Source organism: Equus caballus, chromosome 24, assembly GCF_041296265.1.
Source record: "Equus caballus isolate H_3958 breed thoroughbred chromosome 24, TB-T2T, whole genome shotgun sequence".
Classification (NCBI taxonomy): domain Eukaryota; kingdom Metazoa; phylum Chordata; class Mammalia; order Perissodactyla; family Equidae; genus Equus; species Equus caballus.
The window spans coordinates 53,287,938-53,310,985 of record NC_091707.1 but is presented as its reverse complement, the minus strand read 5'-3'; the positions used below and the strand labels follow the sequence as shown (position 1 = coordinate 53,310,985).

At 44.1% G+C, this 23,048-nt stretch overlaps 1 long non-coding RNA gene across 1 annotated transcript; it reads left to right on the top strand.

The window, feature by feature from the left end:
- The first annotated feature begins 3,383 nt into the window (after positions 1-3,383).
- Positions 3,384-22,940, top strand: LOC102149957 (uncharacterized). The gene is made up of 6 exons (XR_011431946.1): positions 3,384-3,537; positions 3,691-3,822; positions 5,261-5,343; positions 5,815-6,009; positions 19,923-20,023; positions 20,859-22,940. It is a non-coding gene; the product is annotated as an uncharacterized lncRNA (long non-coding RNA).
- Positions 22,941-23,048: the final 108 nt, after the last annotated feature.

The window sequence follows — 23,048 nt, the reverse complement described above, 5'->3', positions numbered from 1 at the left end:
GAGCAGGGTAAAGGCCAACAGGACCTGGTATATAATATGCAAGGCTTGCACAAAATGAGTATGCAGGGCCCCTTATTCAAAAAGAATTAAGAATTCAAGATGGCGACCACAGAGCATGAAACCCAATGTTGGATCCCTCTGAGCATGGGGCTCAGTAGGACTGCATATGTTGCAGGCCCATGAAGCTGGCCCCGGCTATTGAAGTCCCATGCTGGGGCTCATGCAGTGAGTGCCATGTGCCAGTCACGCCCAGCAGGACCATGCAATGTTCTGCTAAGAGCTGGGGGGAAAGCTGGCCCTGTATCCCAGAGGGTTCCAAGAGCACTTCTCAAGGACCCAGCAAAGGCCCCATCTTGCCCACTAAACCTTGACAGCCCAGCCAGGAGGACTTTCTCCAGCACGGTGAAGGTCTTTGCTCTTTCGTAGAACACCTAGCACATTCTTCCTCCCCTGCTTCAATTTTTCACTGACCTACCTCTGGGGCATTCCCCTCCCTCTTCTCTTGGAGCCCCTTCCATGTCAGACTGTCATTTTCAGTTCAGGAGTTTCCCTCCCTTCCCCACGTGGGCCTGAGCCATGCATGGACAAGGAGCTGTGTCTTCATCTTTACAACCACTCCTTTGACACACGTTTGATGGGCACTTCCTATGTGCCCCACACTTTGCCAGGCAAAGACCAACATGGCAGGCTCTGCCCACCAGAAGTTCACGGTCTGGTGGAGGGACAGTGAAAGGATGACGTGCAAGGACAGATGAGGACTGTGGGTGGCTGGGCAAACACAGGAGAGGAAACCAGTTCTGCTGATGTGGCCCAGAGAGTTTCTCCAAGGAAGCCACTTTGTTCAGCAGCCACTCAAGGGCCAGGAAGGGAGGGAGTAGGAAAAACAAGAAGGAAAAAAGGGCCTGTTTAACTAACTAGATTTGACCCGCCATTCCCACCCTGTGTGCTGAAACAGAGCCGACTCAGTGCATGTTTGCAAACCAGCCAACCCTCCTGTATCTCCCCCTTCCCACTTACAGCAGGAGTCCTGTGCAATGTCTCCATTCTCTCTTGAACTCACTTCAGTCAAAGTTTCATCCCCACTGTTTAGCTCAAGCCCTTGCCAAGGTTACCGATGATGCCGGTTGAGAAATCCTGTGACCAGTTCATATCCTCATCTGACGTGATGTGTCTGCAGGATGACCCCATTGACCTCCCCCACCTTCTCATGCCTTCTCTCTGCTGGGTCTTTGCCCCTTCAGCCTCATTTATTGGTCCCTCTATGTCACTCAGATCTCCAGACCTGGGAATGCCCTAGACTTCTGTTTCCAGACACTTCTATTTTCTTTACATTCTCATTTCCACAGGTAATATCATCTAGTCTTGTGTCTTTAAATAGCAGGTCTCAAACTTATATCTCCAGCGCGTACCTCTCCCCTCAACTCTAGACATGTGTATGCAGCTGCCATCTCAACAGCTCCATGCAATGCTCACCAGGAAGCCCAAACTCAACTGTTCACACCTAAACTCCTGATTTGCCTTCTCTGCCCCAAACTGCTCCTCCCCCAGTCTTCCCATCTCAGAAAGTTACAATTCTATCCTTTCCACGGCTGAGCCAGAAGTCTTACAGGAATTCATGTTTCCTCTTCTCTCTGTCAGGAAATCCTATTAGCTGTGCTTCCAAAATCATCTGAACTGTGACAACTTCTCACCACGTCCATGGCTTGCACCAGGTCCAGGTCTGGGGCATCCCCATCTCTCGCCCTTTAGTATCGTCACAGACCAACTGGTCACCTGCTTAGCCACTGTCCCTCTACAGCTGCATTGTCCAATATGGTAGCCACTAGGTACACATAGTTATATGAAATTTAACTTAATTTAAATTAAATTGAATTAAACATTTAGTTTCTCATTTGCCCCAGCTGCATTTCAAGTGCTCGGTACCACCTAGTGAGCAAGGCAGGGCAGGTAGCAACTGTATTGAACAGCACATATATACAGCATGCCCATTATTCCAGAAAGTTCTATTGCTCTAGAGTTGACTTTCATCAGAGCAGCCAGAGTGAGGTGGTTATAACATAGTCATATCATGTTAGTCCTCTGCTCAAACCTGACCAGTGGTATTCCATCTTACTTGGAGTAAAATACAAAGTTCATTGAGTGGCAAGCAACTGTGTTAACTTCCATTCTTGCCCCCATTTATCAATCCAACCTCTTCTCCTCTCCCAGTGTCACTCTCTGCTGGCTTAGTCAGCCGCATCACACTGACCTCCCTACTCTTACTTAAACATGCTCGCATGCAGGGCCTTTGCACCTGCTATTGATCCTGCCTGGAATACTCTTTCCCTAGAAGTTCACACGGCTCATCCCTCACTCCTTCCAGGTCTCTGACCCAACGTCATCTTAGCCGTGAAGCTTCCGCCTCCTGACGTTTTCTCCAGAGCATTTGTCACCACTGGGCATCACACGTATCCACTTGTTTATCGTTTATTGTGTACAACAGACTATAAGCCCCATGCAAGCAAATATTTTTGCTTAACTGATATATCTCCAGAGCTCAGGAGAATGTATAGCACATAGTAGGTGCTCAAAAAGCGTTTGCTGAATTAATTAAAAAAATAAAGGAAGAAAGTCAGATAGGTGAGAAAATACATTTCAATAATCCACAAAATTAGGATATGTAAATGCTTACTGTATACCCAATGCTAAAAAATATTCATCCTTCACTCTGATATTTCTTTATCACATGGATCTTTGGATTAAGCCTATATCTTAACGTTGGGAAATACGAACTGCAACTCTAATTTTCTGACTCCAAACCTCAGTTTTAGTGTAAAAGGTATTAATTTGTCACAGCAGCATAGTAAAACAGTGAGTTTATCAAACTCTCCCTCAAACTCATATTTCCGCAGGAACAATTACACACAGTCTCAGTGGGAAGCAGGCTTTGAGCAGGCAGCCACCCTGCCCCAGGGGAGCTCACTGTGTTAAGGATGCATAAGGTCACTCCACGCCCCGGAACATGTAATGGCTCAAACATGAGGGAAGTGTAATTCTCCCTCACGGAAAGTCCAAAGCAGATATTCCCACTGGCAAGCAGCTCTACTTCAGTGGATGAGTCAGGCTTTTGACTCCTGTGTCATGACTTATCGTCTTGAAAACACGGTGTCTTGGATCTCCATGCGCACCTGCCTTAAGCCAGAAGAAAGGAAAGAGCATGGAAAATGGTGCACGGGAGGTTTTCCTGGGCCAGGTCTGGAAGAGGCGCCCATCACTTCTGCTTGCATCCTATGAGCTAGAACTCAGTCATGGCTACACATATGTGCAACCGAGTCTAGGAATGTAGTCTGGCTGCATGCACAAGAAGAGGAGGAAACGATGAACAGCTATCCGCTCTTTTACAGGGAGATTGTGCTGAATATCCAATGAATGTGCCAACGGAGTTTGCAGTGGGAAGGAGGGGGAGCGATGTTTTCCAGATGATGGAATTTGAGAAGGCTACAAGGAAAAGGTGAATTCTGAGACCTTCTAAGATAAGTCAAATTGCAACGTACAGAGGTAAGCAGGCAGATATACAGGCATGGGAAAAGTCTTTCCTATTGAAAAAGGCCAAAACAAAGAGAAAGATATTCAGATGGGATGATGGGTTGGGGCGAGATTCTGGAATACTTGATATGCTGTGCTTGTCTTGTCTTCTCTGAACACTTCCAGGTCTGAGATGTACTCACTGAAGCCTACGGAGACATGCACTGTGCGTGGAGCCCTGTTCAAGGTTGACAGAAGAGAAAACAAGCAGAGAGCACACAGGTGACTTACCCAAGGACACACGCATCAGGGTCACAGGTGAGTCAAGACCTAAGCTTTCGACCACTAAATCCAGAGATATCTACCAATCCTCCTGTTCTTAAAGTGCTGAGAGTCACTGGGAGCCTTACTTTCAGTATCGTTAAGGATTTTAAGGCTCTGAAGTTTATTGCATTTCCATTTGTCCCATTCAGATAATAAAGCATGCAAAGTAAAACCAAATTAACATTTGAAGCATGGTTACATTATTAAAATATTTTGACTGCCCTTCAGCTGTTCTCTTTAGCTTCTGATCTTATCTCACAGGCATTTTAATTGCAGTGGGCACAAATTTAAAGTAACAGTACCTGCCCTGATGTGTAGACCAGTGCAACAACGACTATGCTGCATCCTGGACTTCTGAGGATATGCAGAAGTTCTCACTCAAGCTTTCCTAGGTTCCTGGGCCGAGAAAGCCTCTGCTCAGGCATGGCGTGGGCAGGCTGGGAATAGCACCAAGAGAGGAAAGACTAGTTTTCAAAGCTTATTGTTATGGTAATGATCATGGCTGCTGATCCACTCCCAATGTGCTTGCATATCTAACATCTAGTCTCCTCTTTAAAACAGCCCAGACCCCAGGAAAAGGCCTACCACATAGTAGGAGCAAGGGCTACAATGGGTATTTGCAATGTAATAGATGAATGACTCTGTGGAAATAAATACAATATGCTTTATAACCCACGTTGTAGACACGTGGAAACTGCATCTCAGTAGTTCAATTACTCACTGAAGGTCACATCCGGCAGACCTGGCAAGAGAACCAGGTCTCCGAATGTGGGCCCAATGCTCTTTCCTTCTTATCAATGCTTCTCCAAGTGTACAGCCCTACACAGCTGGGATCCAAGATGATTTTAGGCAGTGCATGGCAATGGCTTCAGATGGCACTGAATCCCATCATGAAAAATATCCATTGTTTTCAACTGCATTTCAATTGCTTCAAGGAGAAAGCTTCAGATTGGAGCCCACACACATGTATATTTTTAACATGTTTCTACACGGACATCTAATCTCCCTTCCTAACAGAAAGATGACAAGCCATAAACTCAAGCCTTTGCAGGCAACAGCATCTAGCTACAATTTCATAGCAATGTTTTATTCTCATTGTCTTTGCTTTACCTCCCTCTCGAATTGACGACATGGACATTGCTGTCCCTTTAAAATGTAATATAGAATGTGTGAAAAAATTCATCGAAGTAAAAAAAATGATTTCATTAACGAGAACAATGAGACAATAGTATAAATGATAGATTAGATATCGCAAAACTCATCAAAGTCGTCTAGCTCAGTGATTGGAGTTTGGAAATCACTGCTTTATATTGAAAGATGCCCTCGAAGAAACCAAAAAGATCCCAAAACCTTCAATATGAGTAACAGGGAGGGAGTCCACGGACAGAGGATGAGTCCTACTTGATGCGCGATTACCCTGTCATATTTATAGGTCCTGACTATTCTAACTGGTCTCCACATCCTTAACATAAGTGCCACCTCCTCCATGAAGGCTTTGGAGATTTCCCCAGTCAGGTTGGTCATTCTCTATTTTAAGTCTCTAAAACCATTATTTCACCATTCTTAGGGAAACCAGACTGCCTTGCCTTTTCTCAAGGCCTTATCTGTGAATGTTCTTGGTTTCCTTTGACTGTCTTCCTGAGCAAAGCTCTGAACCCAACATCCTTATTTTCTTCTCATGCACGTTGAATTGAATCCATGCCTTTCCTTCATGTGTAGAGAGATTGTCCTCTCTAGGCCTTTAGATGGGGGACAATGATACCCCAGCTGTTTATCACGGGGCTTGCTCTGGATTGAAGTCTTTCTCTGTGGGGAAGTAAATAGAAGTCACAGAGCCAATGACCTTGGGGAAGGGAGTGGGTTTCTGCAATTTGTAAGTGGTGTAAATAACTGGCTTAGCTTGGGTTCTTGAGTCCTTTTCTGAGATGGCCCCAGAAGTCCTAATGACTTCCTATTCTCTAAGTGTCATTCAACACTGCGACTCAGGCTTGCCTCCAGGAAACATTGTCTCTCCAGCACTATCCAGCCAAAATGAGCTGTGTTGGACAAACAGGAATTCACCACAGAGGGAATGGCGTTCCAGGAAAAAGAAATTGCACGTGTAATTCTTTGGGCTTGGAGGCATGGCACAGTCTTTATCATTGAAGGAGTGTGGAAGACTTCAATGTGATGGAGCAAAAGGTGAGTGTGGGACAAGAGGCTTAGGAGCTAGACATGGGATGTGGAGTGCATCCTTGCAGAGATAAGTAAATGAAGCTATGGGAGTTTAAACTTCATTCTGAAACTTACAGAAATCCTTGGCGGTGTTTAGGTGATGGAAGGGCACGTTCCAATCAGCTTTAGCGTGGAGCTTACTCCAGCACCCAGGCATTGAGAGGGTGGTGGATTGGATGGGGTGAAGCAGGAGGCCAGGGCAACCCATTTGGATTTTCAGTTTGGAGCAGAAGCAGAGAGGGCGAGGAGGATGGGAGACACAGAGATGTGCAAGGAGGCCTATTCCTTGAAACCTGCACGTTTGTATTGAACCCACTAGAATATTCAGGAAGCATTTCTCCAGAATAGAGCATCAATTGGACAATTTGCTCTGAACAATTAAATGTGCAGTTTTAAGCCCATAGCAGTAGAGTTTATTTATAATTGGAGCCACAGTTTGCACGCACTTTAAATGCAAAGAGGGGCTTTAACCGTCAAGTTATTACATTACTCAAGAGTTTAATTAATAACACACTAATTGTAGAAGCCAACATCAAGAGTCACACCATATTGTTCCTATTACGTTTGGAAACTGTTTGAAGTGATTTGATAATTAAAAAAATGACTTCGAAATACTGCCTTATCTTCTTATAGATATGGAGAGGCTTTTGTTTATGTATTATAGTACTTTTAAGATAGAGGGGTCTCCCTTGGATTTTATGAGGAAGAGCGTCTGAATAAAGCCTTGAGAATAGATATCTAACGCATAGATATTAAAACAAGGCAAATGCTTGGACGCAATTGGTTAGAAAGACACCTATCGAAAAGTTAAATGAAATAGTAAAATTAAAAAAAATTAATTCCATAGTATTAGAGCTGAAAGGGACTTCAGACTTGATCTGTCTTATCCTCAAGCCCATTTTCCAAATGTGAAAATCGAAATTAATGAAGTCAAACTATTTGCTTGAATGGTCAAAGAAGACAAATGCCTCTCTGCATCTCTCAATTTCCTTCCACTTCTTGAAGAATGCCCACTCTATCGGGCTCTCCCAAAAAACACAGACCTGACTAAGAGTGTTGAAACAATCCATCAGCATCTATCTTTGCCCCACTAAAGGGTAAACTTCTTGAGGGGCTAGCTCATGTCTTTCTAGTCTTTTATGTTCCTAAACTTGACATTCCTAACACATTGCCTGTTACTCAATAGCCCATTGCAAATACCTGCCCACCTGAATCGGATTTACCCCTTCCGTTAGTAGCATAAGTTCTGCATCCGTAAACCTAAATCTACATACAACCTCTGGGCAGACGCACTAATCACCGTGTAGTTAAACCTAAAAGCCACTGACTTAAAATGCGGACCAAACCAGTCAAGGCTATTTAATAAACACTTGTTTACATACTGCTGTCTGTCAAGATTTGAATTAGAGGACAGGAAACAAAGTTGAATAGAGCATACTACCCAGGTAAAAATAGATCCATTAAATACATATATAGATTTATAAATATATATAAACATATGCACTTATATATTAACTTGGAAAGTAGATTTTTGCACAAAGTGTACTATGTATATAGATCAGATGTCAGTAGCCTTTCTGTAAATAGCCAACTAATAGGTGTTTTCTGCCTTACTAGCCACACAGTCTCTGTCATGACGAGGCAACTCTGCTCTTGTATCATGAAAGCAGCTGCCGACAATATGTAAATGAATGGGCATGGCTGTGTTCCAGTAAAACTTTATCTACAGATGCTAAAATTTGAATTTTATATAATTTTCATGTGTCATAAAATATTATTTTTTTCAGTTATTTCAACCATAAACCATTCTTAGCTCATGGACTGTAGCCCTAGACAGGGGACTGGGATTTGGCCCTGGGGCCTGGGGGGCGTGCTTTGTGGCCCGCGCAGTAGCTGAGATGGAGGCCCCCACTAAGCTGTCAGGGGAGGACCCCTCACGCAGAGAGAAAAGCGGCTGCTAGGTCAGAGGCAGAGTCTGTGATTGGGCTCCAGACTGGAGGGTTTGTTTGGGGAATGGCCGGCTATGAGGCCCTAAAGGCAGATGGAGCCAGATCTTAAAGGATTTTGAATGCCTTGGGAAATAACTGGGAGTCTATCCAGTAAAAAGCTGGGAGCTGATGGAGACCATTCTGCAGGGGAATGTCGTGGTTTGGTTTAGGTTTGGGAAGATCACGCTGGCCATCACTGGCCCAGCCTGTGGAGAAGAGCCTGGGAGGAGAGGTGCCAGCAGCAGAGTAACCAGCAGGGGTGCTGTCAGGCTGGTCTAGGGAAGTGACTCGCTAGAATGAGCTCTCAATTTGACAGGAGCGTGTTGAACACGCAACTTTAGCAAGTTACTGAACAGGTTTGAGTAACCTCTCAAGTCTAAAGAGATAATTGGACAAAATAAACATGTATGGCTCTGGGGGAATGTCCTGATTCCTTCTTATAGGACACCAAATCCAGAAATACCATGTCAAATGGATAATGGAGAGAAAGTTTGCCAAGTCATCAGAGAGTCCAGGCACAGAGAAGTTAAGGAATTTCTCTAAAGCCACACAGCTAGTTATTATCTGCCATGGCTACACACTCTGGCCTTCCGTTAACTCATATCCCTGCTGCTTCTAATATTTACACGCAGTGGTAGTGTCATGAAATATCAGGGCATGAATACAAATCAAGAAGTCAAGGACACTGGTCTTTCTTAAGACAAAAGCTCACTTCTGGGTTAGCTCAATTGAGTCCTCCAAGAAAAATGCATAATGAGGTTGAATCGCATAAACAAAATATTGAGTGAAAGAGGCCAAACACAGTGGAGCATGTGCTGCCCGATTTCATCTATATGAAGGACGAGAACAGGCACAGCTAGTCCAGGCTGTGAGGAGTCGGATGGTAGTTAGCCCTGGAGTGGGTAGGCATTGAGGGGAGCCTGAGGAGGGTTCCTGGGGGATTGCTGATGCCAGGATTCCTGAGCTGGGCGAGGGTTACATGGGTGCATTTGGTTTGTGAAATGCACGAAACTGTACCCTTATGTCTGCACTTCTCGGTATAGGCAATATACGCCTCAGTGAAAAGAAAAACATAGCTGTCTCTATCCTATCTCTATCTCTATCCCTATATTTACAGACATCCGTATAGACGTATAAAAAACGAGCTACATTTACATATATAAATATATAATTTGTATCTATATATCTAAGTCTATCTATAGAGGGAACAATCCATTGCCAAACTTTTTAACGTTTTTATTACAATAAAATTCATCGATCCTATACTTCAAAAGTTACTTATTCTCTCTGAAACTCAGAATACTAATCTGTTAAATGAAGATAATTAAATATAGTTTCCTTAAGAATCAAAAGAGTATGTGAGGGTGTGTATTTTTTTGTTTACATGCCCAGCCCATAGGGGAGCTCCATGAAGGTCTTGGTCAGCCCCCTTTCTCCTGGATGTTCTTTACCCATGTGGCTGGCAGGATGGGGTGCCCAAGATTTAGATGTCCTGGACAATCGGATGCTCTGCCCAGTCTGGAATCTTGGCCACCAGCTTTGCCTGGCCACATCCATCCATTGCCATCCACCTACCAGGGAACCCCGCTAGCCTCTCATTCTTCTTCCACATCTGCCAGAGGGAGGTGTAACCCTCTGGAGAGGTCCCTAGTCCGAACATCATCAAATACCACAAAATGCCACCTTGATTCCTAACAGCCTCCTTGTCTGGCAAATGGGGTTTATAATAAGTGTCTTTCTTATCTCTCAGAGCTACAGTAAAGATCAAATGAGATAATAAATGTGAAAGCCTTTTGTCATCTCCAAAGTCTTACACAATTATAAGGATTAGCCTTAATCACTCAATATCGTGCTTGTCTGTTCATACGTCTGTCACCCCCACAAGATCTGGAGTTCTGCAGGGTGAAAGTTGAGTGCCCTTCATTGCTGCAACCCTGGATCCTAAGACACACAGCCTGGCAAAGAGCTGCCGAATGAGAAAAATCTACACAAACAAGCAGTCATTGCATTATCATGTGCTATAGATGCTTTATGAAGAAATGACGCGTGATAACAACTCCACCATCCTCCAGCCCTTATAAATTTTCAACATATTTTCACTGAGTTTTACAATATATGCCCTGGACGTCAAGATGTGTATTAAGGACCAGAAACAGTAATAAATGACGACATCACCATAACCACGGAAAATCGATGATAAAACAGGAAAACAATAGCTTATAACTGGCTTGAATGAAATAGAAATCAGGGGCACATTTTCAAGATTAGGAATTAGATTAGAAAATTGACAACATGATAACTTTTAACACAAATGAGATTCAGCAATATTTCAGAATGTAAAAGCCAGGACAGTAACTCAACGTACCACAGTACGATACTTTGTGATGTTTCCAGTGTCATATGAACCATTTCAACTGTGAGGAGATTACCTGTAGGTTTGAATCAGAAAGCATGTTTTATTACCGCTTCTAAACCTAACCTGATGGTGTCCATTTCCAAATCTGTAAATATAAAATCATGCCTTTTTCTCTAATTTACCAATTTCTAAGTCACACATGTACAGTTTGTAAGCTCCTAACGATTTACAAATTCCTGTAATTTTATTTTGTAGGTTATAGTGTAAGAAAGCCGTGCAGAGAAGATAGAGGAGGAAATAGCAGGAAGGAGTCCAATCTCTTCTCTCTGTTGTAATTTATGAGAATATGGGAAGTGATCTGTTTGATAAGCAATTCTGCCCACTCTGGGTGAAAACAGACTTGATATCATCCATTGATATGGGTCAGTACAGTTTATTCGCCCTATGCCAATTTTTGGTTATGCATTCAGGTGTTAAGATATTCAGCCTCAAAATGCAGTGCACACAATTTTGAAATCCATTTTCCGCTGTGGGTCTCTGAATGGGATGCAAACCCCATAAAGGTCTCATGGGTAAAATTTGAAATTTGTCCCATTTGATGCGAATCCGATAGGATTTAGAGTAGCAATAACAAAGAGTCAAATTGTTTCCAATTTTATTTTTATTTTTATTTATTTATTTATTTTTTGGCACTTGAGCTAACATTTGTTGCCAATCTTTTTTTTTTTTTCTTCTTTATCTCCCCAACCCCCCACAGTACATAGTTGTATATCTTAGTTGCAGGTCCTTCTAGTTGTGGAATGTGGGACGCCGCCTCAGCGTGGCCTGACGAGCGGTGCCATGTCCGCACCCAGGATCCGAACCCTGGGCCGCTACAGCGGAGCGTGTGAACTTAACCACTCAGCCACAGAGCCGGCCCCTGTTTCCAATTTTAAATGGGAATGTTAGTGCTTGTGAAAGACATCAACTTGATGTAGCTTCAGTACTGAGGTCTTTGAGTGGCAAAGCTGACAGAGAGGAAGGGCAAAAACATGCCCGAACGAGCTTCCTCAGGCTTGCCAAAATTCGAGCTTTGGGCCCTGCAGGTGGGGGCAAAACTGAAGCACCCCAAAAATAGGAAGGAGGTATTTCATTCCTGTGCCTCATTTAATCATCTCAGCAGCCCAGTTTTCAGAAGGAGGGACCGAGACTTAAGGAGTTTGGGTGGCTTTGCCAGGATCTCACAGTGACAATGTGGACTGAACTCTGACATGTCTAATTCCAAAACCCAGGCTTCTTTAAGATTTCTTAGCGGAGCCACTTTCTGAGAACTCTATGCCTGCCCGTTTCGAGACCATGAACTTGTTGATCAAAGTGGAAACCTTGGGAAGGGAAAAGGTGGGTGCTGGTAATATTTAGACCAGGACAACAGAGGTGAGTCAGGATTGCCCCAGGGGAACTGCAGATCAGCATGTATGTCAGCCCTGCTGCTGGGAACACGGGCCCAGTGCCCCCATAGCAGAGGGACAGCCCTTTATTCCAGGAAAATGGAAGGGACCTGAAAGAACTTTTGTTCAGAATCACCAGCACCACCTCCCACCCAGAAAAGGTCCCCAGATGCTGGTTCTCAGAGTTTGTAATAGGCACAAAGTAGGGGGTAGGGGCTGGCATGTGCACAGGAATTCCTTGGGGCCCCATCTCTGCCACACTCCTTTGGGGTACTCTCTCCTCCCCGAGCCCCAAGCTGGTGAACAGAGTGGGAGTTGTCTGCTGGCCACAGGGATTAATCTAGCATCCCCCACCCCCTCATAGACACACTCCTACCTCCTGAATGATTGCTCCAGGCCCACGATCTAACCGGGCCAGTTTTGAACCTTACTCAGGATTTCTCACCCGGGACTAGAGGATAGTAGGCCTGGAGCTGCTGTTGTCCTGTCTGCTGATCTCAGTAGAAGACAAGGAAGCCAGCAGAGAGAAAGCAGCAGGGGTGAGAGCCAGGACACCGAGTGCTTTGTAGGAGATCTCCGACTCCAGCCTTCCTTGGCTGCTCTCTTGCTGTTCCATGCAATGCGAGCCAGTGCATACCCCTCTCTGCTTCCGCTAATTCTCAGTGTGCTCCCATCACTAGCAACTAAAAGAGTTCTAAATAATATGAGTCCAATTGTCCATGCCTAAGTGATGTGAGGGCGTGGGAGGTACAGGATAACAGCAGGGGGTCAGGTGCCTGGACAGAATGCAAGACCCAGCAGGGTGGAAATCGTCACTACTCAAAGCGTGGTCCACCAGCTAGCAGTATTCGCATCGCCTGGGAGCTTACCAGAAACGTAGAACCCTAGACCTATGGAATTGGAATTTGCATTTTCACAAGATCCCCAGGAGATTCATAGAGTATTAAAATGAGAGAAGCACTTTACTAAAGGCAATAAAAATCACTTGTTGGTTCAATAGTAACAGTCAGTCCAGTCCCTGGAATGAAGAGCGAAAATCCAGCTTCTCTCTAGGTGCTTGTTATTGAGAGAACGCGGTGTGGATGAGGGACACAAGGCCCCTTAGAGCCCACGTTGTCCACTTAGCTCCCTCTACAGATGGGAATACTGAGGCCCAGGGAAGGAGAGTGGAGCCCATGTGCAGAGCCCAGAGAGGACGGCTCCTTCTTCCCATCACATCGTGAACTCGAGCCAGCTTGCTTGTTCCCTCTGTTCTTTCCTACCTTGGAAAACTTTCCATCCAACCCTTGCCCTTGTGTGTCCGGGGCCGCATGGAGGAGCACACGTGCACACTGAGCACAGCACTGCTCCAAATCCCCGTGTCTGCCTGGGAGGAATGAGGTCTTCCCTGGCCTGACTGAGTTCATTGGCTCAGCTGTGCTCGGGCTACAATCATCCTCGGCAATTCATTCTTCAAGAATTTCCAGTAGCTTTATAAATCTGGAAAGCAATAAAATCATCAACTTTTCTTAAGCTTAAATTAAGTTCAGATCCTTCTGTTCTGTTTAAGTAATGGCAAAAGGCGTGCTTTCCATTCTGTTCCACGCATATTCACAGGCATCTACCAGCACCCAGCACTTTCTCCTATCAGTCCATCAGAAAGCCTGTAATTGCAATTCATATTTGCACAGAAATTTAGGGCTTACAAAGTCCTTTCATACATACGGCCTTGTTTTATCCAATCAAATGATAAATGTGAAAAACTCTTGCATTGATGTAAAGACGTTAGTTAATATGGCGGCAATGTTAGTGTCAATAGTCAGGTTAAATTAATAGTAATGATAATAGAAAGTCTTATGGGTCATATATTCAATTTTTTGTTAAATTAATGAGCATAAAAACTTTTATTATTGACGAGTTGATTCTTACCACTAGAGCCTGTGAGAGTTGCCTTAATCCAGATTTAAAAGCAGGGACTCAATACCCATTGCGACCTTATGTTTTGAGCAGTGATGTAGGGAGGTTAGTGGACCCCTAAAAATGTCCATGTCTAAGCGCTGGAACCTTGACTATGTTTCCTTACGTGGTGAAAGGGACTTTGCAGATGTGATGGAGGATGCGGACCTTGAGGTGGGAGATGACACTGGGTTATCCAGGCGGGCCCAATCTAATCACGTGGGTCCTTAAAAGTAGACAACATTTCCCTGCTTTAGTAGAGAGAAACATGTGGACGTCATGGAAGGAAGACAGCAATGCTACGTTGCTGGCTTTGAATATGGACGGAGGGATCCATGAGCCAGGAATGCGGACATCTTCTAAGAGCTGGAAAAAGCCAAGAAACGAAGTCTACCCTAAAACCTCCAGGAAGGAACACAGCCTTACTTCTTGATTGGAGCCCAGTGAAGTCCATGTTAGGACTTCTAACCCACACAACTGTAAGAGAATAAATGTGTGTTGTTTAAGCTGCCAAGTTGGTGGTAATTTGGCACAGCAGCAACAGGAAACTACTGCAGCTATGTTTAGCCTCAGGAAGAAAATATAGGAGACACTCTCTGTGTCTTAGATCAGGAAATAGCATAGGTGAAGTGTAGCAGAGTTTATAATCCTAAAAAGATTCCTCTCCAGGAGAGGGTGAATGGAGAAGGTGCTGTATCAGATTTCCAATTTGCTGAGTAGCTCTGTGGAGTGTTCAGGAGCCAGGCTGCCTGGGTTCAAATCCAAGCAACGTCACTAACTAGCTGTGTGATGTCAGGCAGGCTGCCCAACCTTTCTGTGCCCAGCTCTCTAAAGAAACAGGGGTAATAATGAAACTGATGCCAGGCGCTGTATGAGGATTGAATGAGCTAACATGGTGCCTGGTACGCAGTAAGCGCTTACACATTTTGGACTCTTCTTAAATGTATTTTAGAAATTGCAGTTTAGCCTAAGAATTTAGTTGAGGGAAAAGAAATAAAAAGATTTGAAACTTGTGGAATGCGGAAAGAGCATTATCCATGGAGTCAGACTCAAGTCATAGCTCAGCTAAAATGAAGGACAGTTTATTCAACTCCTTTGACCTTTGGTTTCCACTCTCTAAACTAAAGAAAATAAAACTACCCCTTGGCGTTAGTGTAAGGTTGAAGTGTGGTAATACAGGTGGACACATCTGTCTAGTCAATTTGAGGGCCACATGTCATGTGTGCCATGAATGTCCATCATAATGCATGCAAGTCCTACCACTGATTCCCCAGCTACAAGGAGTTGCTTTGTATGAAAATTGCTTTTTAAAGTGTAGGCTATCGTACGCGTGACATAGTTATTAAATGACTTTATTGTATACATGTAGTATTTGTTAGTGGCAATTCTGACTTATGATAATCAAATGCAGGAACAGATTATAGCCCACATGCCCACAGTGTTCTTGAACTTTGGCAAGGCTGTGGTTTTGTGCATGGATGCTTCTAACCTCTGGGGATTGAGTTGCTAGCCACCTTAAATAAAGAGTCCCTGGCAATCTGAAAGGACACTTATTTTCAGGAGGGACATGGGATTCTGTCTCTTGACCTAGTGCCACAGAGCCATTGCTGTTACCTAACAGGGGAGCTAAGGCAGCAGGTTTTCAAACTGCAGGTGTTGTTGACATCTGGGGACTGGGCAACCACCACGCTCTGCAAAGGTTTTGACCTGTGTCGCTTCAGACTCCATTTGTGGAAGAAGGCTTGCTTGCCATGAATACGTGTGACGTGCTGCGCCATCTCCCTGCTTCCCCATCCAGTCCTGTCACCCCCTCCTCCTACTCCTCCCCCGAACCCCCTGCAGCCCAGCCCTTTCACATGGGTGACCCTTAGCTGGCTTAAGAGCCTGAGCATCCATGGTGGAAGGAAATAACAAATGTAAGGTTGTGAAAGGAAGCCATTGTAGGGGGTGCAATGCAAGTCAGTGGAGACATGGGGGATGTGAATTATGTGGGCAGTGAGGGCATTAGTAAAGGGGCAGAGGCCTAGGAAGAGCCATCACTTAGACGTAGAGCTTGGACATGGAGCCAACAGGCATGGGCTTGAGACCCTTGGAAGTCACTTTGGGTCACTCACTCTCAGTTTCCACATCTATAAAATGGGCATAATTATCATCACTACCTGGAAATACTGTTATGCATATAGAACATAACCCATGTAAACCCTTCAGCATGCTGCATGCCTCCCGGGGGGTACCTAACATCAGCTCCTCCCAACCCCGCACAGTTGGGGTAGGGTGAGAAGTGCTTCATTTGGAATCAGAGTATCCGGGTGAAATTTCCACCCCCCACTATCTCATTGTGTGACCTCGGGTATGTTACTGAATCCCTTGGGCCCTCACCTGCTGAACAGCAATAACCGCCTGCCCTGTCTCCCTCTCAGGAGCTGCTGGTCTCCTTCCTGAGACCTGGATACTCACCTACTATCGGTTCCAACTGGTCATTCAGAGCCCATTTCAATGTCTTGGGGATTACTTAGCCACAAAGGGATTAAATGAAAATGATGTCACCCTCCTACAGAATGATTTTTCTATGAAGTAGATGTGGCTAGTCACGTGACGAGATTTCATAACGTGATTGCACGTTGTGGTTTTGCGTTGAGCTCCAATCTCTTCTCACCAGCATCTAGGAAACCTTCTGGCAGGTGTCATTCAGGAATATGTCTTCATTCTGGTTCTGTCTGGATTTCCCTTTCTGTTGACATCCAGGTTCTGTGAGGTTTGCTGATGCTCCACTGGGCCCTTCCCAGGACCACAGTGTCTTTGTACCCGGCCTTGGATATCAGTTTTGAGAATTCTCTTTCTTTGGAATTCTCCACTTCACACAGGAAGGATTGTCTCCATGAAGTATATTTCTATGGGAGTATCTCTCCTCTAGGACGCTCTCTCTATGGAATGACAGTACTCTGGCCAAGGAACAGGTTCTCTCTGTTTGTAGCATCTTCTCTCTCTCAGTCACCACTTCTTTCTCTGCTCCTTCCCCCTCCCACCCTGTCCCAACCAACGCCTTTCACTCTTACCCTTCAGATCTTGACGCACTCGAAAGCCCATCTTGGGACTCTCTTTAACCCCAAGCGTCAGGGCTTAATGGCCTGGTGATGGTTCCATGTCACCCTGCACTTTGCATAAATTAAAGCTTTAAAAAAAGATCTAACATCTGTCTATCATCCATCTGTCTGTCTGTCTCTCTCTCATCTATCATCTGTCCATCCACCCATCTATCTATCAATATCTATCATCTCTTTGCCTATCTATTCTACTACCTAATCTAGCTGTCATCAATCCATCCATAAATCAATATCTATCTTCTACCTATCTATCTACTATCATCTATCTATTTATCTATCTATCTATCTATCTATCTATCTATCTATCTGTCGTCTACCATCTAACACCTACACATGCATGCTACGTATATGGTTTAACACTCAAATAGAACTAGAAGGATTTTAATAGAGAAAAATAAAACCTCTGACCCACCCCTCTCCACACCAATACCTGCCCCCTAAGGGCAAACCCCTTCAAATGTTTACCTGTTTGTCTGTTATTTACCTCTATACGTTTGTAATAACCTGATTACACAGATACATATGTTACATTTACTTAGGCATTATCTATTGACTTCCCACGGCATAAAATGAAGACTGTGATTTTGTACTCTCTCCATGCACGTTTACAAATGCACAAATTTCATGTTTCCTCATTCTCCCAGAGCTGTTCAATTTTTGTCTGAATCGATATTTACTGCTGTCATGGTGAGTTTGTCAGTATTGTCCACCTGTGTCACCAGGTGTGTGACAACTGTTTCCTTTCTGCTGTAGTTTCACTGAACTAATCATAGCCTTATCTATTTTTCTTTTCTTTCTTTTTTTTTTTTTGAGGAAGATTAGCCCTGAGCTAACTACTGCCAATCTTCCTCTTTTTTGCTGAGGAAGACTGGCCCTGAGCTAACATCTGTGCCCATCTTCCTCTACTTTATAGGTGGGACGCCTACCACAGCATGGTTTTTGCCAAGCGGTGCCATGTCCGCACCCGGGATACAAATCGGCGAACCCTGGGCTGCAGAGAAGCGGCATGTGCGAACTTTAACCACCATGGCACCAGGCTGGCCCCTATTTAAGTTTCTTTGTCTGTTTTTCTGTATACCTATCATCAGTTCATCCCCAAACTCTCTTCTATATATGCCCCTCCTAATGCAGTCAGAGAATCCGGTCATCTCTTAGTACTATTTTGTTCTAGGAAACGTCCTTTCTGGAAATTTCTATACTCTTCCTTTGGTATGCACTAATTTTTCTGTAAACTACAGATGTCATCCTACAGCCTCCTTTCTTCCTGATCCTGGGAATTCCCTTCACTCCTCTCCTGTGTTGGGTTCCCCTTCCCTGCATTCCAGCTCTCCCTCGATTTTGGTTTTATTGCTTTTGTTTTGGGGACACATTCTCCAGTCATTTCTGGAGAGAGGACACAGGGCATTTCCCAAAATGTCCACATCCAACCTTCCCACTTGATGTATAGTTTGGCAGCTGGGTGTGGAATTCTAGATTAGACTAACCTTCCCTTTGAATTCTGAAGACACTGATCTGCCGTCTTCTAGCTCCCAGGGTGGCTGCTGAGAAACCTTGCCACATGATATCTGTATGATGTGAACGCCACCTGCTTGTTTTTGCTTTCTAGAAGCTTCAAGGCTCTTCCCCTTCTCTCCATTCTTCTGAAAGTGATAGTCCTTGCTGGAGTTTGTTTGCATCCCTTGCACAGGATTCTCTGACGGTTATTTTAACTTGTGTTTTGACGATTTTTTGTTCCTAAATAATGTGAGTGACTTATTTGTTTATGGAATAATTGTTTTCAATACTGAAGAATATTTCATAATTCTTTTATTTTGTGCTGTGCACAATGTAGTGGACACATGTATCATATACTTTTAAGATTAATCCGAATTATTAGCATATTCTCCATCTCTTTCTTAAATGCAGGCATTCAATAATGCAATAAAGCCTTGCTTTGTAAAAATACATCATTTTTGTTTTATATTTGTTTATGGCTTTTATTTTTTTCTCTTGAGGTAAAATTTACACTCACTGAAAGGTACAAATCTTGAAGTATACCATTTGATGAGTTTTTATTTTTTTTTAAATTGGCACCTGAGCTAACAATTGTTGCCAATTTTCTTCTTTTTTTAAATTTTCTTCCTACTTCTCCCTAAAGCCTCCCAGTACATAGTTGTATATTCTAGTCGTGAGTGCCTCTGGTTGTGCCATGTGGGATGCCACCTCAGCATGCCCTGATAAATGGTGCTACATCTGCACCAGGGATCCTAACCTGCGAAAATCTGGCCTGCTGGAGTGGAGCTCATGAACTTAACCACTCGGCCCCAGGGCTGGCCCTGCCATTTGATGAATTCTAGTCAATGCATATTTCCGTGTAAGCAAAGGTACTATCATGGTATAGAACATCCCAGCACCCTAGAAAGATCACTCATACTCCTTCTGGGTCACTCCCACTCGTACCCCCAAATCAACTGTTGTTGTGGTGTTTCACATCGTACACTAGTTTGGCCTGTTCTAGAACTGTATATCAAAGAAATAATACAATATTTTCTCCCTTGTTACCTCAGTATATTTCTAGATTTATCAGTGCTGTTGCCTGTATCAGTAGCTTGTTCCTTTATATTTCTGAGTAGTATTCCACGGTACTAAAGAGCATTATTTGTTTATCCATTGCCCTCTTAATGGACCTCTGGGTTATTTCTAGGTTGGAGTTATTATGAATAGAGATGCTATGAATATCATTGTACAATTTTTTGTGGACTTTTGCTTTTCATTTGTACTGGGTAAATATGTAGGAGTGGAATTTCTGGATCATAGGGTAGATACATGTTTCTATTTTTTCCAATATGGCTGCACCATTTTTCATTATGATTAGCTGTATATATGAGTGCCAGTTGTTCCACATCCTTACCCACATTTGGCATTGTCAGTCTTCCTAATTTTAGCCATTTTGGTGAGTATATAGTGGTATCTGCTCGTGGTTTTCATATGTATTTCCCTGCTAACTAATTATGGTGAACACTTTTTGCATGCTTATTAGCCATTCATCTATATTCTTTAACGAAATATCTGTTGTCATTTTCATTGGCAGGTGTAAAATTCACATTCGTTGAGTTGAATGAAGTTCCTCTATTGCTTCTAGAGACAGGATACCTCCTACCCTGCTTGGTGAGAATAGAACCTCATTTTTAGGTGAGTCAAACCTGGAAATGACTCCTTCATTATTCCAAAGTTCAGACTTTGTGAGACGCATCTCTGACACTGTGAAGCATGCCCTCCTACTGCGAGACTCTCTTGGGACCTGGTTCCTCGGTCGTCTCGCCCTCACTTCTCCGTAGGTTACAGGCAGGCACTCTGGGGTCTACAGTGAGCTTTGCTCTGATTTGCTCTACCTTGAATGTCTGTTCAGCACTGAGCTTTGGGGCCGGGGTTATTTTCATGTTTTCATTACAGGCTGCCACTCGATTCTCATAAGGCAAATTGGCCCCAACTCTCTTAAAAAACAAACAGCCTCTCCTAGTGCTTTGAAATAATTATCTCCAAAAGGGAATGAGGCAGCCCATCCATTGTCAGTCCTCAATGACATCATGGCTGGTGTGCAGTATTTAGAAGATTAATGACATCTGCTTTTTAAATCACGCTTGGTCGCAGACCCTGGAGCTCACATCAAACATATGGGTTATTTTGTATGCACGATGTGCAGGCAAACTCTACACAGTCAAGGCCACAGACTAGAGAAAATGCTGTAATAACAACACTTGCTTCCTTTTACTGAGGGCCCCATGTGAGATGGGCATGTACTGACCCCTTAAAGATACTATACCACTATCTACCAAAGTCAGCCTGTGGGACTGGTGTTGCTATTCTCACTTAGCTTAAAGAAAAGCTAAAGATCCAAGAGTTTAAAAACTTTAGCCAACTTACACCTGAGACTAAGTGATGAAGCCAGGATTCAAGTCCAAGTAGATATGATTCCAAACATAGCTCTTTCAACTCTCCCAACCTGTTTCCAATTTTGGATCAACAGGGCATATTCAGAGGCAAAGAGTTCACAGAACATCCATGATGAGACAGGACCATTCATCGATTTATTTAATCATCTTCCTCTGCTCGGTTAAACACATCCCGGAGAGTGGAGTTTGAGCAGAACTACGCTTTCATCCTTGGAGCAGGAGCCACATGTGTATCTTGATGTTGAGTAAAGCGACTGTCCCAGTTGTGGACAAGAGCTTGCATGAAACCTCGGCAGTCCCAGCTCCTGATCTCTCCTGACTGATACCCAAAGATGAAAATGGACGTGAACGACTGTCTGCATTTTAAAGACGTTTGTCTGAGGTTTTTTTGTTTTTCTTTTTTCTGTTGTTCAGGGTTAGAGAAATTGGCCGCCTGCCCTTAGTCTTTCAAGCAGGTTTCAATGAGCAAAGAAAGGAAACAAAGGGTAGAAAACAATGAGCACGTGCACAGTTTCTAAGTGTTTCCAGGACGAAAACGGTAGTTCAGACAACTTGAAAAGAAATGAATAAAAAAGGCCGCCATGGTACTCTTACTCGTCTCCTGAATACGACAAGAGGACCCAGAGGCTGTGCTGGGACAAGGGATTTCTCCCTAGGTCCCTAAGTGTGCGAGGCCCAAGGTCTGCCTTTGCTTGGATCTTTGGAAGGCATCTTCTCTTAGCTCCAATCCCACATTTCAGACCATCTCTCAGTTTCTTTTTCCTTTTTTTTTGAGGAAGATTAACCCTGAGCTAACTACCGCCAATCCTCCTCTTTTTACTGAGGAAGACTGACCCTGAGCTCACATCTGTGCCCATCTTCCTCTAATTGTATGTGGGACGCCTACCACAGCATGGCTTTTGCCAAGCAGTGCCACGTCCACACCCAAGATCTGAACCGGCGAACCCTGGGCACCCAAGAAGCGGAACGTGCGAACTTAACCGCTGTGCCACAAAGCCGGCCCCTCAGTTTCTTAAAAAAAATCTTAGAGGAGAAGGATGAGGGATGACAAGAGAATACTTTTAACACCTTTCTGCCCATATTACCTAAGCTATGGATACCACTGGAAGATTCACATATTTGCTTGCCAAACAAGTTATCTACTAGCTAGTGGGAGGAGAAAGGAGCAAGGAGTTAAGAGATGGTCTTGGCACCAGCCCTATCCCAGGTGCTTGGTCAGGGCCAATCACAAGATACTATGGATGGGGAGTGGGAAAATACAGGATGGACTGTGAGATCCAAAAGATGGCGCTGTGCGTCACTTTCATTCATTTCACAAATGTATATGGCGCGCCCCTCAGTGTCAGTCACAGAAGCCATAGAGCAAGATAGGCCTGATCCCTGTCTCCATGGACTTTACACTCCCGTGGAGGAGACTGATAAAAAAAAAAAAAACCCAGTAAAGGTGCAAATTAACCCAAGGATTGCGGGAAGAGTCAGGTGTTTTGAAGGGGACAAGCAAGGAAAGCTTGGGGAGCCATCTTCTGTGGCGTGGTCGGGAAGAGCTCTATGAAGAAGCAGCGTTTAGTCTGAGACCTAAAAGAAAAAAGGAGGCCAGCCGTGCAAGATGAGGGGAGAGCCTTGCAGGAAGAGGGAGAGCTTGCCCACACCTTGGCAGGAGGAGAAGGCACAGAAGGACTGAACTACAGCAGGTGTTGGGGTGCCCCAGGAGGTGAGGGGCTGGGTCGTGGGGCGCTTTGTGCAACACGGTAAGGAGGTCACATTTAATTCTGATTGCCTTGGGCAATCATTGTAACGTTTTAAGCAGGGGAATGCTATACACTAGGGGCCAGGAAATCCAACTCGCCACCTGTTTTTGTAAATAAAGTTTTATTGGCACACAGCCACATCCATTGGATAGCTGACAGTCTTCAGGGCTCTGGAGCTCCAAGGGCAGAGCTGAGTACTTCTGACAGAGACCGTATGGCCCCAAAGCCGAAGATATTTACCATCTGGCTCTTTACAGAAAAAGCACACAGAGAAAGGTCTCCATCAAAGGATCTGTGGTGAACTCAAACTCTGGGTGCATCAGTTTTCTCATTTATAAAATGAAGACCTCAGTACTCTTGAAACAGGTAAATTTTACCGTATGTAAATTCTATCTCAATAAAGTTGTTAAAAAAATGGAGATGCCAATGGTATGGATGTGATAGTGCTACACAAAGGGTTAAAAGGGACACTGAATAAAAATCACATAGCAGGTGGAAAACAGCAATCTCTGCTGC